General features: G+C 49.4%; 1 protein-coding gene across 11 annotated transcripts in view; it reads right to left on the bottom strand.

The window, feature by feature from the left end:
* The window catches only part of ADGRB1 (adhesion G protein-coupled receptor B1), a 279,324-nt gene extending 271,819 nt beyond the window's left edge, over positions 1-7,505 (bottom strand). For 4 of the 11 annotated variants that reach the window (XM_075743190.1, XM_075743189.1, XM_075743197.1 and 1 more), the window contains exon 1: positions 6,549-7,503. The gene's annotated coding sequence lies outside the window, so the exon portion shown is untranslated. Of the gene's footprint in view, positions 1-6,548 lie in introns of all 11 variants that reach the window. The other 7 variants (XM_075743194.1, XM_075743191.1, XM_075743186.1 and 4 more) reach the window with 3 other exon arrangements.
* Between the last annotated feature and the right edge of the window lie 13,961 nt (positions 7,506-21,466).

The raw sequence follows: 21,466 nt of genomic DNA on the forward strand, positions 1-21,466 counted from the left end.
AAGCCAGGCATCCCCATTTTACAGATGAAAACACCAAAGTGCAGAAAGACCACTGCTTAAATGAACTGTGACCTGAACCCCTGGCCTGAGACACATGGTTTGGCGGTGGGTGAGATCAGCCCTACAAAGCCCTTGGCCCTTATCAGGGGTTGCGCTACAACATCTTTTAAAATCAAGCCATGGGGTTTGGTGTTGGGTAGACTGAACTTTCAGAGGCTTGCAGAGCTGTAGGCATAAATGATCAGCTGAGAGGTCTGCAAGAAGACAGCAGCACAGATGGGACAGAGACAAAGTGTTTCCGCTCCAGATCTATTCTAGCATGGAAATCATGATGACCCCTGTCCTGAAAGCATTTAGAGAGAGATCTATGTTATTTCTCAATGAATATGGAATCGGTAGGTCTGACAGGAATGGTATAGTCCTAATATCTGGCAAAGGGAAGAAAAAGAGCCATTTTGCAAACAGCAAGGACTTTGTTATAGGTCAGCTGAGCTTAAAAATTGAGGAAACATCTCCATCTAGCACAGCCAGCCTGACAACAGGCAGGAGACAAGGTGAGCATGCAGGTGGGAGTGCTGAAATCATAGGATGAGGTGTCACAAGACCTGCCTCTGACCAAAACTAGATGCTCAGAAAAAGAGCTTGGCAATAATATATACTTATGCATGCATACTGCATGCACAAAATGGTGTCCTAAATATATGCAGGATTCTTCCGTCCTTTTCTCAGACCAAATCAAGTCAGCAAGCAGGAGCTCTACCTGGAGTAAGCCACCTCCTTAAAAACTATGATGCTTGCTGGAGCATTTTTCATACCTCATGTACTTCATACATGTACTTAGGCTAACATGGAGTGTACCACATAAGGTTATAGCCATCTGTTTCAATTTTTACCCCAAAATATTCCAAACTAGTAGAAAGTCTAGATTTCCTTACAAGGTCTCTACTTGTTCTTCTTGCAGATATGACTTGCTTTCCCCAGTCCCCCTTGTCCCAGGGATAAGGCATGAAACCAAACACAGCAGAGCTTGCAGTTTAACAGCTCATTTATCATCAGCTGGTCACTCCTTGATCAATGTTTTATGAAGGGATATTTCAGAAAAAATACAGAGGCAGTAGGAGAAGGGAAGTAGGAAACCATCCCTAGTTTAATATTGGTAACATTGGCAGGAGGTGATTCGCTCCAACAAATTAAAATCAGCAAATCTTCTCTCATTTTCTCTGACAGAGGTAACCAATTTAAATTTTTATAAAGGGAGCAGTGATGTGTGTCTTTGCGAGACAGACTCACCAATCTAGCAGCTCTCTGATTTAAAATATTATCTTTCTTTTCCTTTTTTTTTTTTTTTCCTTCCCTGAGAGCTTCTTGGAGCAACATGACAGATTACCTCAGCATAATCAGAGTAATGCAAAACCCTCGCTCCAAGAGGCACTACGAGGAATTTCTGAGCCCAAGATGTGACGATGAATGGACATTCTGAAGGAACCTCATTTACTGCTAATTTTCTCATTTTTCCTTCTTTTTTTTTTTTTTTTTAGCATGTGCTGTTGTGTTTTGTAGCATCAGCACACTACAAATCATATTAAAAAGCCAACTACCACACGGAATGCATGTAAGAGAACGGGATATATGCTCTCTGCATCGGCTGACTTCCCAGATTGCTGCTCTCCAAGAGAGAAGTTTGGTTTCCAGTTGGTCATTTCTTACGTTGGAACAAAATGCCACCAATATTGGCTTGGGGATGGTGTGGTGCTGTGGAAGCACCTTTGGGGCAGCAGGAGCGGTAAGAAGAGTTACAGGGCAGATGGGACATCCTGTACTGGGAAGCCGGAGGATGCTAAAGACCAAGATGACATCTGTAGTGGCCCTCACCTGGACAAATGAGAATTGCCACAGCGCCCTGTCATGGTGATATGGGACGTAGAGGGCTGGTCCCCTGTGGATTTGGGACCTGAGGGGGCCACACATGAATCTAAAGAGTACATCTCAAGTCAACGAGACTCCTGCCTCTCCAGTGCAGATGGGACACTGAAATACTGTTTTCCCTGGCAGATACATGTTTCAAAGCAACTGGGATGCAAAGCAGATCACTATCCCCATCTTGGCTGAGAGAACTGTGCCCCAGCCCCTTTCTTCCCATGCTTCAGAGCCCCACATCCCCAACCCACCCAAATATATGGATGGGCATCAACCCTCATCAGCAAGTTACCTACACCTTAATCCAGTTTCACCCAAGCACGAGCATCCCCCTCCCACCCTTTTTCATCCCAGCACCTTCCGCAAACCCCAGGCAAGCGGAGACCCCAGAGAATTTGGGGAAGGAGCCAGGAGAAGAACATAGGAGCATCCTGTGCATGGCCAGCACTGGGATGTGCTGGAGACCCCTGCGCTTTGTCTGCAGCCACATCGAGCTGTTCTGATATGTGCTGCGACACCAGGAAAGACAGTCTTCTGCAAACCTCCAGGCCAGGTGCCAGCTCCCTTCCCTTTGAAGGCTTGCTCGGGGATGTGAAATTTCTCCAAGGGGAGGAGGCGAGCTAGTTACAGAGACAGCCTGTCATCCATCTTGAAGAAAATACTCCTCTCTCTTTGCACCTATCCTAGAAAGGTGGCAATCAGCTTGCCGCAAGCCCAGGATCGGGCCCAGGGAAAAGCTTTGACTCATTTGTTTACCAGCTCAGGTTTCCTGGAGCTAATTAATGAGCCAACTGATACCCTGCAACAGGTATCGATGACAGGGGATTTACTACACTTGAGCTGCGGGAGAAGGTGAATTTAGATCTATGATCACACTATTTCCCCCTCTAGCTCTCCAAAAAGGCGGGGGGGGGGGGGAAAGAAGTGCCCTCTGCAGCCCCGCAGGCACCACGGGAAACCCCTCCATCATCTTCCTCCCTAGGAGGAATGATGGGGCACGATTCCTGCTGGACGATACTCTGGGCTGACTCGCAGGAGCAGAGTGCTCGTTCACTCCGATATCCACTTGTAGGGAGCAAGGGGTCGTGCAAGCAGCCCCCCGAACAAGCCCTTGGGGCTGGGGGCTGCTCCAGCCCCTCCTGGGCATGGGGTGAGCAGAGCTGCACATCACATAACGCTTGCACTCAACAGGGAGAGCCCGAATAGCCTCCGCTTTCACAAGGATGCTGAGTTCGGGGAGAGGTGGGGCACATAAAACATGCGAGGGAGTATGGTAAAAAACAAGGGGTGGGGGACGTATAAGCCCATGGGAAGGTGATGCTCGCAGAGTGGGGAATAAACCCCGTGGGGGCTGCGTGTTTCGGGTGCGCGGGGTGTGAGGCAGCCCTTATTGCGAGCCCCAGCTGTGCGAGGTTGGTTGATTTGATTTTTTTTTTTTTTTTTTTTTTTTTTGGGGGGGGGGAGTGGGCAGCGCTCCCCCGGGCTGTGCCGAGCAGCCGTGAGCTCCGGGGGCGGCGGGCGGTGATAGCCGGGCTGCGAGCGCCACCTCCCCGCCGATCACCGCAAACCCCCGGCTGCTTCCCACCCCCCCCCCCCCCAAAACGCCGTTACCACAAGCGGACGGGGCCGGAGGAGATTGGGGAGGGGGACCCTGACACTAGGATGAGATACCTCCCACCCTTTTGCAGCCTCTCCCGCCCAGGGTTGCAAAGGGGATGGCTCCGATGCTGTGGGAAGGAAGGAAGGAAGGAGTGTGTGGGGGTGTCGCTAAGTTTGGGGTGATTGCAAAAGGGGCCTGGGCAGGGGGTGCTGCAAGGGAGGGAAGGGCTCTGTGTGTGCCCCGTACTGCGGGGAAGAGGGAAACGCAGCTCTCCCTGGGATGGCAGAGCAGTGGGATGGGGGGGGGGTATGTGCTCCCCCCGAGCCCAGAGGTTGTCTCTGGCTGCTCCTTGGGGATGTGAGTGGGGTTCAGGAGTCTCCACACACACATTTCCCAGGCCGGGAAAGGTCTGACACATATCCCCTGCCTCAGTTTCCCCCATGTAAGGGGAATAGGGGTACAGACCCTTCATTAATTGAAAACCACCTCCCTTTGCAGCCAGTCCTTCCCTGAGCCTGCCCAACTTGCTGGTCAGTTATGGGGGGCTCCAAGCCTCTATCCCTAAACCCAGGGCTCTGTAACACCATCCAAGTGCTATGGAAAGGGCCAGGAGCCCTGCCCTGCCTCTTCCTTGCCCCTGCCTTGTTTCTGCCTGGCCTTCCTCTCCGCTCTCCGCAACAGAACGGCTGCTGCACCCTGACCCCACTATAACCCGTGGAGCGGAGGATGGGGTCCCTCGGTTCCCCCCTGGCCCCAGCACCCCTGTGGTCCCCATGCCCTTCCGCTGCAGCTGAGACCCACCAAGACGGATGCCCTGCCTGCTCAGCCCCCTGCCTGCCCCCGGCCCCTGCCTGGCTCAGATCGGTGGCCACCCTGTCCCCTGGCAGTGCGGCTTGGCTGAGAGCTGGTGCAATTCCTCAACACCCTCTGAGGGTAAAAAAAACCTCCTCTGCTCTGCCCTGAGACCTCCCTCCTCTTCCTTGGCGAGGTCTTGGGCACAGTAAGGACTGCAGGACCCAGGTTAATGAGTCATTAATTAATTAGGGACCCACTTAATATGCATGGGGAGTTGTTTGTTTCCTTTAGCAGCCCGGGCTTTGGATGAGATCCCAGCTCTGCGAAGCCTCCAGCCTCGTCTCCCAGCTGATAATAGATAATACAGATATTTCAGCACCAGCCAAAGCAGAGTCATCATCATTAATACACAGTCCTCCCTGCTACGCGGCGGCGGTCGCCAGTCAACTCCGTGGAGTGCCCGGAGCTCATCCCTCCTGGCTTTCCTTAGGCTTTGCGTGGCCAGGCGAGAGCAAACCTATAACTAATCAACAGGTAAAGGGGCTGGGGGGGGTGCACCCTGCACCCTGACCAACCCTGGGTACCCTCCCAGGGACCACCGGCTTTCGAGGCGCTGCGATTTTCACTCCGCCGCGCAGGCAGGTTTTGGCATCTGTCAAAGTGGCTTCGCTCTTCCTCCCCCCCGCCCCCCTTTCCCCTCCTCCTCCTCCCTCAGCCATCAGCTGTCAGCTGGCCCTGGCGCTCGCCAGACCCAGCGCTGGAGCTGGATTGAGCCTGAGCCCCGGAAAGCCCCAGCTCCAAAGGGATGCAGTGGTCAGGTATGGAGAGGAGGAGGGTGTCTTTTTGCCTTCTACCCCTTTGACCTTGCCTTGATATTCCTCCCACCACCACCTCCTCTCTGTGCACCTGATTCACAGGGGTTGTTTCCTTGGCCAGGGCAGGATCGGGGACATGAGCGTGAGTCACGAGCCGAAGGTACCTTGCAGAGTTGATCTGCAACCTGTGCCTTCAGCTGCCGGGGACCGATGCCTTCTCTCAGCCAGGACCGCAGCACAACCAGGCTGAAAAGTCCCTTTGAAACCCCTACCTGCTCCCCTCCACCTCGCTTTTCCTTCCAGCCTTGGCAGAGCCATGGCTGAAATACCTCTCTGCGAAAGTCTGAAGATGCATCAACAGCCACCCTCCATCAGCGAATGTCAGGCCGTGAAAGGGAAGGGGGCGGTGGGGGAAGAGGGAGAGACAAATTTTGCAATTCATTCCCACACAGGGTGATTCAGAACAAGATGCTTTGTAATTACGCATCCCTGATGGAGACTCCTTCTCTCTCCATCCCCCCCCCCCCCCCCCCAAAGAAAGACTAAGCCATGCCTGGGTGCCAGCATCCCCCAGAGCCCAGCTCCAGGAGCACTGTGTGCGTGTCTGTGCCATACTCTGATCTCTACATAGGCTAAAGGATAATTTTCTCCTACAGTGTGAAAGCGGAGTGCTGATAAATGGCATTGGGTGGGGGGAAAACATTAGGAGCTCATTGCCTCCCCAGCCCTGGGAAGGTGCCACTCGAGCGGCAAAGCAAGCAAGGAAAGACACCCCCCCCTCTCCAAACTCTCCAAGGGAAAGGAGGAAGGCAAGGAGCTGGGATGGAGGCAGATTCACGCCCGGGGCAGGCAGCTGCCTATCCCTCCGAGACTTTGTTTGCCAACACTGCAGGCAGAGGAGTCCCGGACCCCAGGGCTGCCCGCGAAGGCACCGCGGCTTCCCAGCACTTTGCAGTTCAGCCCCGGCTGGCTCTGCAGCTCTCCCGCCGTGATCTTCCCTCTCCCCATCCCTCACCTGGCTGCCTTTTCCCCCGGGAACAACCCAGTCCCCAGCTCTTTTCCCCAGGACACAAATGCATTTCCCCCTCCGCATCCTGCAGACATCAATATTTTCCACTGCCGCTTGATGTTTGCCCACAGGACCCGCATGCACGAAAGTTAAAACTTCCCATGGTAGGGAGCGATTATGCTCTCTCTGTCCAAATTGCAGAGCGGAGGGGGCGAAAACATCCTCCGGGTGCTGTATCCAGGGGCAAAAGCAGAGGAGCGGGTGCCCACCGCTGCCCCCATCCCTGCCTCTCCTGAGGATGGAGAGATACACCCCCCCCCCTGCACTCAAGGCAAAGCGCAGCCCGGAGAAGTCGCGTCCCCCCTCTCCCTCCCCTCCGAGGAAGAAGGAAGGGTGGCCGGGAGCCCCTTACCTTGCAGAGCTCCCCAGGTTTTATATCCTCCTTCTTCCTTTTGTCAAATTCCAAATGGAAACCAGCAACATATCCAGGGGTAACCAGCCCAACATTGGGCAGCGCGTGAAGTCCAAAAGGATGGCAGAGCTCTCTCTCCCTCCGCTCCCTCCACTCTTGCCTCTACATATATATATACATACACACTTATATATATATATATGTATGTATATATTAAACAGGAAAGGGGAAAAAAAATCCTAAAAGAAACGGAGATGGGGAGGGAGAAGAAGGGAGAACCTTTGGTGTCTCTGCAGAGAGGCAGGTGGAAGAGAAAAGCTGAAAATAATTAAGCCGTTTTTTGAGGAATCCTTAGGAGAGGGGAAAAACGCAGTTAAAAGCCAGTAAATCATTAGATCCAAGCAGACAATCAAGTCTTCTCCTTTTAAAAAAATATACAGCAGGGTTCAGAGTAGCTTTCCCAGCAGCGAAGAGCAAGAATGGTCTTCTTCAGAAAGATATGTTTGTTTAAAATCCACTCGTCTGCTTTTCTTTCTTTCTCTCTCTTCTCCCCCCACTTTTTTTTTTTTTTTTTTTTTTTTTAAATTCTGCTTCTGAATCTCTCTCTGTGAAACTAGATCCAGTCTTTGTAGCCAGGGGCTGCATTAAGGATTACATCAGGCTTTTATAAGCTTTCCAGATCACACATTAGAGTGAGAGAGAGAGAGGGAGGGAGGGAGGGATAGGAGGGAGGGATAAAATGCACACACACATACACACGCACACGCACAGATCGGAGCTTTGTAAAACAGGCAGCTATAGGCAAGGACCCTAACTGCCACGGTATCGCATCGGGCATGCTCCGCTAGCCTATAGGAGGAGAGGATGGATGGATGGATGGATGGATGGATGGATGGATGGATGGATGGAGCAGAGGAGCCAGAGAGAGCCGGAGTGCGTTGGCGTTGGCAGCTGGGCAGCGCAGCCTCCCCGGGACAGCTTAGCCCTAAGCGGGGAGCCAGGAGGTGAAGAGGGAGCTGGGATGGTGGTGGTGGGGATGGTAGGGGCTCTGCTGCCCCCTGAAAAAAAACAAAACCCCAAACCACCACCTGCGGGGGTTCAGCGCGGGAGACGTGCCGGTCGCCCGCAGAGGGATGAGCAGGGACACAGCTCAGCCGCTCCCGAGCATCCATCGGGAGGGAGAAGGGGCTGCTGGGGCTCCCTGGCCGGAGCTGGCAGCCTGGGGAGGGGGACAGGAGATGGGACAGGATGGCGGGGACCCCCGGGGCAACCGCTCCCCCTGCGCCCCAGCCTGACAGGCAGACGGGGTCTGGAGCTTCCCGAGCACCCCAGCTTTCCACCCGGGCACACGGTTTGCCCAGGCAGGAGACAGCAACAGCCATTAACCCTTTCTTATTTTATTTTTTTTTAACCTCTTTCCTAGCATCCCCCCCAATTCCTTGCTCCATCAACCCACACGTATATGGGGGGGATGTGTGGGGTGTGTGTCTCACACCAGTGCAACACCCCAGGGTGACGGGGGGAGGGGGGGGAGGACGACAGGGAGAGTTTGAGCAGATGGAGGAGGAGGAGGACATGGGCCGGTGTAAACGGTACGTGCTGCATCCCAGGAGCTTTGGGGTGAAGGTGCTGCCTCTGGGTTTACAGCCCGGGGAATGTCCCCCGGTAATGAAGAGCCTGCTGAGCAGAAAGGGGGGTGTGGGAAGGGGATGGAGGGGAGAGAGATAAGGCTGGAGAAGGAGGGGGGAGAGCAGGGGGACTTCAGCATCCTGCCAGACTTCAGGACCTGCCCCTTGTCTTTAACCCTTTCTACTCCACGAGGAGGAAACCAGCCCCTTTCCCTGACAAAACCACCTCCCTCCCTGTTCCACACCCCTCCCCCCCCATCAGTGGAGGTGCACAGACCTGCTCCAAGGGACAGATGAAAAAATCCCAGCTGTCCTTCACCCTCCATCCCTCTGCCTCAGGCAGGGTGAGGAGCATCCCATTCCTCCCTCCAGGGACTCTCCAGGACACCTCCATCCCCTTCCCTTGGCCTTCTTCCCCTTTACTCCCTTCACCTCATCCAGCCCTTTTACCCCCATTTCCACACCTCCAAATCTCTCCCCCCCCCCCCCCCCAAAAAAAAAAAAAAAAACCCAAAAAAACCCCACAAAACAACAAAACCCAACAAAACCCAAAACTTCTGAAAGAGGGAGAAAAGGGAGAAAATTGTTCATTTAGGGAAGCTGAACAGCAAGCCCTGGCTGTGGCGGAGCGTGGCGAACTAGCCTCTCCTCGTCCCCAGCCAGCACTGCAGCATCGCTGGCCAAAGGCATCTGTGACATCTCCAGTTAAGCAGAGACTGGAGCAAAGGGGCAGCTGGGGCCTGAAATGCTGGTTTTTAGCCGACAGGCGGCTATGCTGGATTAGCGCGGTGCATGCTCCGAATGGAAATCTCTCCCTTTCTCTCTCCAGCCTTTCGGGAGTTTGTTTGGCTGGTTTGTTTTCCTTCAAGAAGGCTTCCCTGCTCTTCAGAGTCCCTTGGGGATTTCTTCTCCGCTTCTTTTTCTCTTCTCCGCTTCTTTTTCTCCAGCCCTCGCAGGTGCAAGCAGGAGAGCGGAGAGCTTCGGTGGGAACCGCAGGATGATTGGCAAAAGGAGCCCGCACGAAGCAGCATGTCCTGCCCCTGTGAGCCCCGTGGGGCAGCTCTGCCATGTCTTTGGGCTTGTGGGGGAGGAGGGGAGCACTTGCCTTCCCTGCCCTGGTGTTGAGGATGTCAGGCAGAGCAAGGTACAGCCAGGTTCTCTCCTGTGTTGTAGGGCAAAGAAGCTCAGCACAAGGAAAAAGTATCAGAAAGGGACGCAGACAAAGTTAAATGATTTCCAACCCCCACTGCTGCAACTGGGCATGATGGAGAGCTCATCTTTGTGGGAGTGGGGAACTGATGCAATGAAAAATTTCACTGCTGACCATTTCTATGCAGTCCTAGGTAGAGAGGTCCATGAATCCCCAGACCCTCATTTAACAAGAGTGTAAACAGGACCCATGCCATAAAATCATAAAGAAGAGAGGGTTGATATCCCCATTTCTCACTGTGTCCCCCCCAGGAAGAACTGAGGGTGAGCTGCAACAGTGAAGAGGGCATGTGAGGAGCTGGTCCGTGCAATTGGGTAAGGTAACCAAATGCAATAACTCAGCTGGTCTCTTTGGTTTTGCACATCTGTGAAGTGATTAAAAGGAAATAACTTTACCATAATGCACAGGGATCTGTGAAACTCACTGCTGCAGGATATCCTCGAGGGCAGAGAAGTCCGTTTGCAGAGCAAGAGATGCACATCAGGTCTCTTAAAGTCTGGGTTTGGACAGACATATACCCTTCCTTCCATCCTGCCAACATAACCGAAACATGTACTCCCTGGGGAGAATGGCCTATTTTATATCATTCTACCTCTAAGTCAATTGGTTTGATCAGTCTTTAGGTCATTTTCCATCCTGGCCCACTCACCTGGTGAAGAAGGGCAGCCCATGGATCCTCAAGAAAAGAGGAGTGTCATGCTGGAGAGTGGGCCTCGGTGAGCAGCCATGCCGTGGAAAGGGGTGGAGAAGTTGTATTAACAGGGTTTTTCACCTCACCAGTCTCTGTAGTTCCCAAAAGTGTCTCTGAAGGGAGTCACTGAGCCCACAGCACTGGGACACACTGAGATGTAAAGACACTTTTGCGTTGGTGGTTGTCCCTCCCACTGCCTTGCTGGGACTATACTGCCCAGCCCTGGGACAGTACAGTTATTTATGATACAGAAAGCCCTACAACAGAGATCCTAGCCCTGTTTTGCTTGAAACTATGCAGGTATAACCAAAAGGCCTGAGCTCAACCCAAACTGGCAACCCCTGTCCCACCAGGATGTGGTGCAAGGTCTCCTGAGGTTACTCAGGGCAGATATGGGTGCCATCAGGACTTCCCAGTGTCATTGCCAGAGGAAAGAGAAGCAGACAAGACTAGCAAAACCAGAGGTTACAAGGCACAACAGCTGGGACACACCATCCCCAGGCCACCATGGTGGTGCTAATAAGGCCAACCCACCCATAACACTTCTCAGGGAGCTGCTGGGTGAGTTTGATGACAAACACTGTCTCCTTTGTGCAAAAACACAACCAAGAGACAGCAACCATTGTCCTCTCCACTAGACTCTTGTTGCCTTGGCTCATGGTCTGGTTTCTGTCTGGACTTTGCAGGTGGCAAGGCATCAGTTGGATCCAGCTGTATTTCTCTGCTTCTCTCTGACAGAGGAAAACAGCAATCTCAGTGAAGATAAGTAATCCCTCTATCCTTATACACACTTTGAATTTAGACCATTCTTATTGCACAGAAAATGCATCTTGTTGTCAGAGGCAAAGCTGGTCAAGATCAAAAAGGGATGGGACATGTCTATGGTTAGATGCAGCATCCCTGGGAATCTGCAAAGAGATTTTAGGAGAAGGAATAAGCTCCACACTTCAGGGGCCTAAGCTGGTCTCAGACGACAAAGTACATGAGGGAGACATGAAATAAAGAGCAAAACATCATCTAACTGCCCAATTTTTACACCTTCTTTTCTAGCACCTAATACTGATGGAAATAGGCTGTTTGGGCTGTTCAGAAATGGTTTAGACTTGTTAACGTTGTCCTCCCACCTTGTGAAGGGAGGCTTCTGGTCCCTTTGGGTTAGTATATCTGCCCCTAAAATCTGCTGGAAGCGTAATTGCAACATAGAGAAACTGAACCCAGTTTGTTGGAGGAGTCCCCTCCTGCCAGTGGCAGTCCCAGCCATCAGAGATGTAAAAGAGGATGGCAAGGAAAGAAAAAAAAAAAAAAAAAAAGCAATGTCTGGGTTTCCCAGGGGATCTGTTGGAAGAGGATAACTGCAAAGCAGGACAGCTTGTAAGTAATCAGTTTACTTCCCCTCCAGCAACAGATACCACTCTGTTTACACCTATAACACATTGCATTGTGTCTGGTTAAAGATCTGCTTGAAAATTTCCAATTTCCAGGCAGCCACATCCTTCTCGTAAAGCATGACATGGAATAACTCAGCTGGACACAGGGCTTGAAAGGGATTTTCCCATGCCTTTCTCTTGCATGACTGCTGGCTTTCAGTTTCTACCTCACTTTTTTTGCTGTCATCGTTTTTTTTTTTTTTTTTTTTTTAATGAATTTTCATTCCTGTTGCCAGCTGTGGTTTCTGCTGGCAGGGGCTGCTCAGTGAGTATTAATGCTGGCATTATCACATGTCAAACCCAGCAATTGCAGCCTCTCCCAAGTGCAAGAGGGAAAATCCTAATTCTTCTCACATGTGTTATATTTATTAAGTGAAAGAATTGTCTGCATTCACAGAATGCCTTTGCTCAAAGACCTCCATTCTTGGACAACATGCTGGGAGGCTTCTCCTAAACCAGGAATTTAGCATTAAACGCATTTTATAGAATTGTAAACTGAGGCAAGGCAACAGTCCCAGGTTCTCAAGTGACAATGTGGAAAATCCTCACTCCAGCCCTCTCCACTAACCAACCTGATTTTTACACCAGGGCCAAGGGACAGCTTCATGGACCCTATAAAAAGGGATCCTGGTGAGGAGAACAAGCACTAGCACATACATGGCCATGGCCAGTGATGGTGGCTGGACCTTAGATGAGTGACTGCACTGTTGGTGAGAATGCGAAGCCATCACCAGGGTCCCAAAGTTCTTGGATTATCAGGGGAGAGGATAGAACCCCCCTCTGAAAGCATTTGTGATGCTGGGTCTGCCAGCAGGAAGGAGTGATGGAACCCCAAACCTAGATATTCACAGCTCCTCTCTTCTTCCCCAGAGCTTTGCACTGATCCTGATCTTTCCTTTCCTCTTCTACCCTCCCTGCCAAGGAAGGGAAGGGGTGGGAAGGAGATGATGGTGAAGCCCTTCTGCTGCCTTCCCACTCCACACCAACCACCGAGATTCACTGTCCACCTCCTTTCACAGACCTCTTTTCCCCCTTCCCTACACCTCCTCCACGTATCCATTCCCCCGACACACACAGTTTTGTGGGGATCAGAGGAGCTTTAGACATCACTCTTGGCCAGAGTATGGAGGGAGAGAGACCTCCTCCTCCTCCTATGGCAAGGCCAAAAGCTTGTGGAGATCCAGGAACCAGTGGCTGAGAACCAGTAGTCTGAGGATAAAAGCAAAATGCACTTTTGGAGGGGCGTGGGGGAAGGAGATTATTTTAACGAGTGGGATGCAGTTAAAACATTGAAGATGTTTGTCCTAGAGGGAGCTGCATTGTGTCTGCCTGCATCGCGGTGGGGCACAGAGTGACGCTATCACCAGTGAAGTCAAAACCGGAGCATCCCAAATAGTCACATCAAGGGAATCTCTCTAACCAGTTCTCAGCTCTTCCTTATCCTCGTTTGGAAACTGTATTCCCACGAGGGAAAGTGCTGAACACCTTCTAAAAATAGCAATGGTAGGAATAATTAGAGCGTCTTTTCCCACAATAGCTGTTGGAACCTGCTAGCCACTTTTTTAAAACCTTGGTTAGCACAAAAGATTTCTTTGATGGTGTAAAAGTAGATTCATTTGCAGGGCTCACCTCGTGAATGTGTTTCCCAAGCGGAGCTATAGATGGCAGTACGTAGTATTTACGGACTTGTTTCCCAAGTAAATCTCCTTATTTTAGCAGAAAGCAAGAGAATTTCATTTCCTTGTAGTTACAACGCGCTCAGAATGAGAACTCCTAAATCAATGGAGAAAGTGGAAGTACACAGCAAGAAAAGCCTCCTTGCCTGAGCACTGGCAAACGGAGCTTGAAATGTAAAATACCTCTGTGTTGTATAGGATTTTTATCCCCTTTCACAGGGATGATACCTGGAGAGTTGAACAAGAAAACAATTTTCCGTATTGGAAAAAAGTTTAACATATCTCAACTGGCTGTTACAAAAACCTGAAATAAATTCAAAATGCCAGGATCACTTTCACATACCAGCAATTAAGCGTGACATGTTAATTTAATTCAGGCCAGTCAAAATATTTTACTTTGATTCCAGCTTATACTTCCTCTTTGTAATTGCTTTAATATCACTAGGTTAGCTTTAAAAATTCAAAATAATTTTTAAATAATAATGTTTGGGGCTTCCCCCCTAATAAAAATACCAACACACTTTTTTTCCCCCTTCTTATACTATGTTTTGGTTTAACTCAGCAGGCATGCTAAAGAAATATGCAACTTGTTGCAAGTGTCTTTCTCTTCCTGTTGGGTATTTGGTGCATCACAGTGAAGGGACTTTATTAATTGAGGCTTAGTGTACAGAAACTCCTAAGCTTCCTGAATACACAAGTACAGGTTTTGCATCAGTTCTGCTAATGCCTCTTACAGAGTTGGGGCAAACTCACATCTTCTCCCCACTTGCAGCAGAAGCAATGACACTTACACCTGAAGTTAAATAAAAAAACTTTGACATGGAAAAAAAAAAAAGTCTCCTTCATGAGCACTCCCTCCTTCCACATTTAAAATTCCCCATAGCAATGAGCATGCTGAAAGGCAGCATCTCCAACAGTCACTTCTCAATAATCCTAGCTAGCAAATGACCAGACCTCTAGGTCATTGTGTTGGTTTTGCGTGGCAAGGTTTTGGTAGCAGGGGGCTACAGGGGTGGCTTCTGTGAGAAGCTGCCAGAAGCTTCCCCCATGTCCAACAGAGCCAATGCCAGTCGGCTACAAGATGGACCCGCCGCTGGCCAAGGCTGAGCCCATCAGCAACGGTGGTAGCATCTTCTGGGGTTACAGAGTTAAGGAGGAAAAAAATGAAACCACCAGGAGCAATTACAGGCAGAGATAGGAGTGAGAAGACCTGAGAGGAACAACTCTGCAGACACCAAGGTCAGTGCAGAAGGAGGGGGAGGAGGTGCTCCAGGCGCCGGAGCAGAGATTCCCCTGCAGCCCCTGGAGGACACCATGGTGAGGCAGGCTGTCCCCCTGCAGCCAAGGGAGGTCCATGGTGGAGCAGATATCCACCTGCAGCCCATGAAGGACCCCACGCCAGAGCAGGCGAAGGCACCCGAAGGAAGCTGTGACCCCGTGGGAAGCCCACGCTGGAGCAAGCTCCTGGCAGGACCTGTGGATCCGTGGAGAGAGGAGCCCACGCTGGAGCAGGGGCAGAGTGTGAGGAGTCCTCGCCCTGAGGAGGAAGGAGCAGCAGAGACAACGTGTGATGAACTGACCACAACCCCCATTCCCCGTCCCCCTGTGCTGCTGAGGGGAGGAGGGAGAGAAATTGGGAGTGAAGTTGAGCCTGGGAAGAAGGGAGGGGTGGGGGGAGGTGTTGTAAGATCTGGTTTTATTTCTCATTACTCGACTCTGATTTGATTGGTAATAAATTAAATCAGTTTTCCCCAAGTCGAGTCTGTTTTGCCCATGATGGTAAGTGGTGAGTGATCTCTCCTCGTCCTTATCTTGACCCACGACACTTTCGTTATATTTTCTCTCCCCTGACCAGCTGAGGAGGGCAGTGACAGAACGGCTTTGGTGGGCACCTGGCCTCCAGACAGGGTCAACCCACCACAGCTATCTTCTTGCCCCCATGTTCCCAGCACCCAGCAACTATTTCCAGTTGGCTTACATGCAAGGATCCAAGTCAGCTTTTCACTGAAGAGATAAGCAAAAAAATAAAAATCTCCAAAAGTTCACATAATGGTGTGTTTCCAGCCTCTTTTTGCAGATTCAAGTTGTTGAAATAATCTCCCAAGTCTAATTCTTGCAAGGCCAAGTGCTTCCAGGCTCCCACAAAAACCAATGGAGTTGGAGAGCGCTCAACACCTTTTAGGATCTGTTCCTTTGGTGCTCACCTGAACAAAAATCTGTGGTTTTCCCCTAGCTGTATTTGACCCAAGTATGTTTTTGATGTGCTGAAATTAAGGGCTGATCCTGTAACCGTATAGCTCATTTGACCTAAGCATATTTTCTATATGCTGTAATACAAGGTTGATCCCTTAATGTATAGCTTATTGAATTTACCTTGGAAGTCCTTCAACAGAAGGAGGGATTAATCCAGAATAAGGGAAGAAAAAAAATTTACTTTGAGACTAAATAAAGCATTCACCCAAACTCAGCCCCGTAACCTTTGTTTGTTTAGTTGTTCTTTTTTTTTCCTCAGATGTAATTATAATGTATGCCAGAACACGAATGTTTATGATAATGGAGAAACCATTTATCAGATGGCTTATCACTGTCTCCTGCCATAAATCACTGAGAGCAGTTGGGACAAGCCTGGCTGTGGAGCCATTTGCTACCAGCATACAAGTCATTCTTCGATGATACATGTGTTCATAAATACTCTGCAGAGGCTTCCAGCAAAGTTCAAAAGTTCTGCAGGTGCAACGCTATTTCTAAATGCAATGACCTGTGATCTATTTTACTTTTTGATGGCAACGTGCTGTTTTAGAATTTGCCTGCTCTCCTCATTGATTTTTCTGGGGCCTTCATCTCAGAGACCAGCTGTTTGCATTTGGCAGTACCCTGACTTACTAGGAGTACCACCGCAGCCAAATTCTTCGGCCCCACACCACCTCTCTAGAGCAAGGCAATTCCTGCACCCCACACTAGCAACGGAGAATGGCAGCACGTGGCGAATAAATGCTTTGACTCAGGTCATATGGGAAGTCAGCGGCAGAGGAGGCAAGTGAACCCGGACTTTCCCAGGCTCGTTTTGACCATAAATAACTGTGACAATTATTACAATGATTGAATTGTTTACCCTTTTTTCCCCCAGAAACATGCCATGATGTTGCATGAGCCCTTCTCTGCTTTCTCTGTGTTGCCATCCTAAAGTTTTAAGATTATTCCCTTTGAATGGAGTTCAGCAACCATTTTGTTGTCAGTATTCTTCTAGGGAAGACTTTTCTCCCTTCTCACAGCTGTTTCCTTTAAACTGAAAATAAGTCACTTTAGACAGAAAGAACATGTTTTTCTCCCTCTGAGTGTTGAACATAATATCGTGACTTGTGCGTAAAGCCTGTTTCAATTATGAGGAACTTTCTTCTGTCCTGTTAAACCTCTGTGAAATCCATATGTACTCAGGGACAGAACAAGAGAACAAAATTAAATGTTTAAATAAGCTTAAGGGACACAGTCAAGTCATATTAACCTCAAAATATACAAGAAATGCAACTGTTGTATGGGGTTTTCTCTTCTGTTGGTTTGTGGGGGGGAGTTTTCCTTTTTATTTTGAATGACCCTCAAGTTTTGTAGCCCACTTTACTGCTAGAAATGAATGAAACTGCTGCACTTTGAGTGAAATCTAACTCATTATTTTCATTATGTACTTTAATGAAAAGCAAGACTATTTGCACTCAAGAACCTTCACTATCTTCCCAGCATTTCCCACCCCATCCAGAAACCATCTCCCTTTCTGGTTACGGAGGTGTTTCAGGTTTAGATGCAGCTCTTGGAGGCTGCTGGAAAATTTGGAAGGCACTCCGAGAGGCACATAAGAACCACTGATGTGCCATTTATGCAGGGAAAAGCTGCCTATCTGCTTTGGAAAACACGGGTGTAAGGAGATTAAGACAGAGAGAACAATCATGGTCCATAAGCGTGGCAATGGAGCAGATGACCCCGGGGCCATTTCCAGCACCAGCTGTACCTCCAAGCCTGTCTCACCTTGATCAGACTTGGCAACACGACCTAAAAGCCCACGTGCTGATTGCGTTTGTCCTTTCCCTCTTCACAAGTGACATTTGCTTTCTACATTTCCTCTGAAGAAGGCTGTGCTATTCAGAGGCTCATTTAATATATAATGAACCATGTTTGTTTACTTGTTTGTTTGTTTGTTTTCTTTCTAATAAGACTGCTTTTACATCAAGACCCACATTTACAGTTAGATATTGCTAATTTCCTTCCCTGTCTTCCCGTTCCTCACCACACAAAAGTCTCGTAGGACTACAGAGAGTGCCTGAAGATGGGGACTAGATCAACTGATGCAAATCTGGGATCAAGAGAACAGGCTGAAGCTCATGCTGAGGTACCCATTGGTGCTGGAGCTATGAGAAAGCAGAATAGATTTCACTTTTAATTTGGAGCAGGAGGTGAGAAATATGCCCCATATCAAGGGACACATAAACCTTTCACATACGTTTGGTAGGAACAGGCTTAGTTTTCTGCACTACCGGTGTGTAGGCACATGGGCACACTCGTGCCTGGATGTTTTGTCTCAAGCACCACCCCAGGTTTCCTTCACCTCCTCCAGACTTTATCACTGACTCCAATGCAACCCTGCCAGAGAAAGCCCAGGAGACTGTAAAAGGATTGATGAAATGGGAATAAAGAACTCCAGGGATGTTAAAAGTTACAAAATCAGCAACTTCACAGGAGTGTAGGAATGACTTGAAATAATTGGAAGAGACTGAGAACATCCTACTCATCTAGCTGCATATTCCTTGCCTAACTCTGGTTTCTTTTTGCTTAGTAAGCTGATTTACTTCAAGCTGCATGGAAAACTCTTGGAAGTCACCATGCTTTTCCTGGTGTCGTGTCATGGTTTAACCCCAGCTGGCAACTAAGCCCCACGCAGCCACTTGGTCAATCCCCCTGCAGCAGGATGGGGGAGAGAACTGGAAGAGTAAAAATGAGAAAACTCGTGGGCTGAGATAAAGACAGTTTAATAGGTAAAGCAAAAGCTGCACACGCAAGCAAAGCAAAGCAAGGAATTCCTTCCCCACTTCCCACGGGTAAGCAGGTGTTCAGCCACCTCCAGGAAAGCAGGGCTCCATCACGTGTAATGGTGACTTGGGAAGACAAATGCCATCACTCTGAACATTCCCCTCTCCCTTCTTCTTCCCCCAGCTTTATATGCTGAGCATGACATCATATGGTATGGAATATCCCTTTGGTCAGTTGGGGTCAGCTGTCCTGGCTGTGTCCCCTCCCAACTCCTTGTGCACCCCCAGTCTACTCGCTGGTGGAGTGGGGTGAGGAGCAGCAAAGTCCTTGGCTCTGTGTAAGCACTGCTCAGCAATAACGAAAACATCCCTGTGTTATCAACACTGTTTCCAGCACAAATCCAAAACGTAGCCCCATACCAGCTACTATGATGAAAATTAACTCTGTCCCAGCCAAAACCAGCACATGCTCCACCCCTTATTCCATATCATTTACATCCTGCTCAGGTACCACAGTATCCACTAAAACCTCATTAACCACCACCCCCCTTCCCATCCTTTGATATAATACACAGATATCATTCACTTAGTCTGCGGACCACACCTGTAAAACGTCTGTAAAATGTCCATAAATGTCCACAAATGTCCACAAAATGTCTGCTGAATTTATTTAGCCTATGACTTTTGGCTCCATCTGTTATGGTGCTCACTCAGGACGGGAGAGGTGATGTGTTGTGTGGAGTTACTGGGCAACGAAGCCAGCTCAGGTCGGGTCACTGCTGCACTTGCACTGCTTCTTGTGAGGCTTATCCTCCATTGGTTCAGGTGGTTCCTGCAATAGTAATTCCTATAATATGCAACTCAAATCATGGGTTACAACAATTTAAAGGTATTTGCATTACAATCTCCACCCCTGGTCCCTTTGGACCAGACCATCGGGTTTAATACTGCAATTAACTCCTCCCCTTGCCCCTGCTCCGGCTTGGACGTATCCACAGACTGCAGTCCCTTAGGGGTGTACCTGCTCCAAGTGGATCCTTATCTATGCGCCACAGTCTCTCCGGGGGTATACCTGCTGCGGCATAGACTTATCCATAGTTAGAGTTGCTTTGAGGTGCACCTGTTCCAGCCTGGCCTTCTCCATGGGCTGCAATGCCTTCAGAGATACACCTGCTTTTGCTTTACCCACAGCCACAGTCCCTTCAGAAGTAAACCTGCTCTGTTGTGGGCTCATCCATGGCCACATGCTTTGAGGTGCTCCAGCATGACCTCATGCACAGCCACTGAGGCTTCAAGGTGTATCTGCTGGAGCATGGGCTCATCCACAGCCACAGATGCTTTGAGGTGTACCTTCTCCAGTGTTGACTTATCCTCGGGCCACAATCCCTTCAGAGGTATACCTGCTGTGGCACTAATCCCAGACACAGACGCTTCAAGATGTACCTGGTCTGGTGTGGACTTATTTACAGCTACAGATGCTTGTGGGTGTCCTGCTCCCACGTGGACTCATCCACAGGTCACAGTCCCTTTGACTTGAGTTCACACTGGTGTCCCAGCCTGTCCAGGACAGCAGCACAGAAACAGCAGCGGTGCCCTGGCCATCTGCCAGCCCAGGCACATCGCCATTGCTGTTATCAAAGTGTTCCCAGGCGCAGCAGGGTAAGATGATAAGCAGTGCAGCACTACAGCATGCAGTGAAAGCAAAAAGCAACCACTAATGAGCACTAGACTCTACAGTAAGGCAGGCAAGCCCTGTGGCAAGCACAGGAGCCTGCCAATTAATAGCTAAACAGCAATAACAGCTATAAATTTGATCTAGCACATTGCAATCAAATCTGTTGTTATCTCAAACCCCTCGAGCCTCATGTTGGGTGCCAAAAAGGACATGTGGTTTTGCCCCAGCCGGCAACTAAGCACCACGCAGCCACTCGCTCACTCCCCCCCCCCCAGCAGGATGGGGGAGAGAATCAGAAGAGTAGAAGTGAGAAAACTCATAGGTTGAGATAAAGACAGTTATCCCAGCTTTATATGCTGAGCATGATGTCATACGGTACGGAATATCCCTTTGGTCAGCTGGGGTCAGCTGTCCCAGCTGTGTCCCCTCCCAACTCCTTGTGCACCCCCAGCCCACTCGCTGGTGGGGTGGGGTGAGAAGCAGAAGAGTCCTTGGCTCTGTGTAAGCACTGCTCAGCAATAACGAAAACATCCCTGTGTCATCAACACTGTTTTCAGCACAAATCCAAAACATAGCCCCGTACTAGCTACTATGAAGAAAATTAACTCTACCCCAGCCAAAACCAGCACATGTAGCTAAAATATTTGGTCCAATGCCACAAATGTAACATTTCTACATGCATGAGGAAGTGTGGAAGCAGTCAATGGTGTCAAACTCTGTACACTGTAAATGCTTTGGGGCAGAGCCCCTCTTTCTGCTCTGCCTTCCTTGAAGATCTTCTGAAGAAGGGCATAGGCATGACAGAAATTCATGTAATATATCATTGTTTTAACACATAATCTGTCTCCTGGGTTTACTGCATTCTCCCAGGGGGGCTCAGAGCCTGTGCAATGTTGGCCATGACGTGTTGGTCACTGATGGAGATGTTGATGAAGACAGAAGAGCAGGGGCTTGTGTCTTCAGAGCAGATAATAGATTTTTGTTGTATCCTTTTGTAGCATAAACCTGATTGTGGTGCACAGCCAGAAAAAGAAAAAAAAAAAAAAAAAAGCAACAACAAAACAAGCAAACAAAAAAACCCACAAAAAACCCAACCCCACAACCTGCAAAAGAATGTCCTTGCAGTAGCAACGGTCCCACATGAGCATTACCTTACCTTTTAGAAAATAAGCTCATATTGGCATAGAAGCTCTACACAGCTGGGAGGTAGGTGATGATGGGTTTAGTCTTAGACTTGTGCACCTTCCCCATTTTCCAGCATGGATATCTCTTCCTTGATACAGACATAGACAAAACTATGAAGAGCAAATTCACCAGTGTGTATTAAAAAGGGAGTCTGCATGTGACTTCCAGCACAGAAAGTGTGAAGCCTTCTGGCTGCAGATAGCTGAGATCTCACACAGCCCTTCTTATGCAGGAGGAGAAATGGCTGGCTTTAGCATTTACTTGCAAAGGAATGTCTTTTAAAAGGGAAGGCTGATCACTAAACCAGATGACAACCCAAATCAGCCTGAGCTTGTAAGAAATTTTAAGCAAGCACAACACTGTGCCACCAAACTGGTTTGGTTTGGGTTTTTTAGCAATTTCCACAAGAAT

This window comes from Balearica regulorum, chromosome 2 (assembly GCF_011004875.1).
Source record: "Balearica regulorum gibbericeps isolate bBalReg1 chromosome 2, bBalReg1.pri, whole genome shotgun sequence".
In the NCBI taxonomy this organism is placed as follows: domain Eukaryota; kingdom Metazoa; phylum Chordata; class Aves; order Gruiformes; family Gruidae; genus Balearica; species Balearica regulorum.